We start from the raw sequence: 2,809 nt of genomic DNA, 5'->3' as shown, positions 1-2,809 counted from the left end.
AAAAAAAAAAAAAAGAAGTAAACAGCAATCCAGTATAGATCCTCGATAGGAAGTGAGCCTTTCCCATCCCCTGAAAAGTGCTTAGGGACTTGGATTGTTGATTTGTGCATATGTCGTATCCTCTATGATCTGTAAAGTCAGGATTAAGGATTCAAGCTTGAGTGTCAGGGAGCCATGCCTATAATCGCAGCACCTATGAGGCAGAGACAAGAAAGTCTCAAGTGGAAAGCCAGCCTGGGTTACACAGCAAGATCCTGTCTCAAAACAGAAAAATATATTTTTGTTTTTGTTTTTAAGACAGGGTTTCTCTGTGTAGCTCAGGCTATCCTGGAACTCACTCTGTAGACCAGGCTGGCCTCTAACTTACAGATATCTGCCTGTCTCTGCCTCCCAAGTGCTGGGATTAAAGGTGTATGTCACCATCAAATCATGAGATAGAAGCACACAAGTAGTGAATCCAAGGCCCACCGAACTACATTGAAGCAAACTTCTCATAAAACTACCTTAGGGCCTGAAGAGAAGGTCCAGCAATCACACTGCTTGTTCTGCCAAAGAACCTGTTTGATTTCCAGCACCCACATGGTAGTTCATAACCATCTGTAACTCCAGGCCCTGGGAATCCACTGCACTTTTCTAGCTTCTGTGGATACCAGGCACATACATGGTCACAGATATACATGTGGGCAAAACACCCATACACATAAAGTTAAAAAAAATAAAAAATACATGAGTGAGCCAGGTTGTGGTGGTACATGTCTTTAATCCCAGCATTCAGGAGACAGAGGCAGACGGATCTCTGTGATTTCAAGGCCAGCTTGGTGTATAGAAAAAGTTCCAGGACAACCAAGACTGTTTCCTGAAGTAACTCTGGCTTGAGAAACCTAAATAAACAAATACATAGATGGATCCACGCCATTACCTTGATTGTCCTGGAAACATCAAGGGCTTGTGTGGCTTACCTGTTGCAAGCCTGGGTGGGTACTCTGTGGGGCAGAGCCTTATACACTAAGCCTTGAAAGATGACTTGATGGTTAAGGGCACTTTTCAGGCAATCATGAGGACCAGTGCTGGAGTCCCAATACCCACATAAAGAATTTCTAACTCCAGCTGGGACGTGTGGTCTTACATCCTACCTACTCAAACCAGAGTTTCAGCTAAGGGAGAGTCTTTGTCTCAAAGGAATGGATGACGAGTCATAAAAGACATTTGACACCTGTCCTCCAGCACACATAGGTACATGCACCTCTACATCCACACACACAAGCATAAACAGAGGTACACACAAATTAAACATACATGTAAACATGGCATAGTAGCTCATGGCTTTAATCCCAGCATTCAGGAGACAGGCAATCAGATCTCATGAGTTCAAGGCTACCCTTGAACTATCTACATATACCCTAGTCTATCTACATATCAAGTTCCAGAGCATATATGCTGTGTCTCAAAACTACTACTAGTACTACCACCACTACTACTACTACTATTACTACTACTACTACTACTACTACTAATAATAATAATAATAATAACAATTATAAGTCATTAATTTTAATATATTTTTATAAGCCAAAAAAATCTATGTTCCATTGTTGACATTTTTATAAGTACTAATGAGCAGTTAAGAAAATGGTTTGTAGTTCAGATACCTAAAAAAACAATTATAGCTTTTGATGTGTCTCAAAGTGTGGAAAGATGCTGGATGCTGCTGTGCGCTCTACCAGAGCAGCCATGATGGACAGTGTTCCATACAGAGAGGGACAGAAGGCAGGCTGATGGACAGTGTTCCATACAGAGAAGGACAGAAGGCAGGCTGGCAGACTGGGCAGATCTGCTCAAGCTTTTCCTTGTTATTTAATCGAAATCACTTCAGTTTGTTTTTTGGTTTTGTTTGTTTGGCTTTGGGTTTTCCAGGTAGGGTTTCTCTGTGTAACCTTGCTTTGTCCTTTTGTGTGTGTGTGTGTGTGTGTGTGTGTGTGTGTGTGTGTGTGTGTGTGTATTTTTGTGTGCGCGTGCGCGCGTGCATGGAAGGAGGGGTTATTTGTTTGTTTGTTCTTGTTTTTATTTTGGTGTGCTTGTTGTCTGTGTTTTGATTTTTTGAGGCAGGATCTCATACTCACTATGTGTCCCAGGCTGGCCTCAAGCTAATGACACTCTTTCTGCCTCAGTTGGTATACACCTGTCATCTCAGAACTTGGCAGATGCAGAGAGGAGGCCTGTAGTTCAAGACCGGTCTTGTCGGGCTGAAGAGATGGCTCAGTGGTTAAGAGCACTGCTCTTCCAGAGGTCCTGAGTTCAATTCCCAGCAACCACATGGTAGCTCACAACCATCTGTAATGGGATTTGATGCCCTCTTCTGGTGTGTCTGAAGACAGCTACAGTGCAGTCATAAACATAAAATAAAATAAATCTTTATAAAAAAGAAAAAAAGACCGAGGGGGGAGGAGGGAGGGAGGAAGGAGGAGGGAGGGAAGATGAACAAAGCCTGGATTCTTATAGTGATCCTTGCTGAGTTGGCCATTGGGCAGTGTCAGAAGGCCTTAATTTCTATTGATTATATTTTACTTAATAGGAAAAGGAGATTTACTATGTTTTCCTCTCCTTGTATTTTTGTTGTTCTTTACATTTTTTCATTGTTTTAAAACACTGTACAATGTTGAAGTGTTGATAATGAAATGTTGATGATGAAATGCAGGGTTTGAGCATAGAAGAATGTCAATCAAAGAACCAGGGTGATGGCTCAGTGGTTAGGGTGCAAGCTAGGAGCCTCAATTCAAATCCTTAACTCTTGTGTGAATAAAAAAAAAAA

Source organism: Mastomys coucha, unplaced genomic scaffold (assembly GCF_008632895.1).
Source record: "Mastomys coucha isolate ucsf_1 unplaced genomic scaffold, UCSF_Mcou_1 pScaffold12, whole genome shotgun sequence".
NCBI lineage: Eukaryota > Metazoa > Chordata > Mammalia > Rodentia > Muridae > Mastomys > Mastomys coucha.
Note: the sequence above shows the minus strand (reverse complement) of the source record.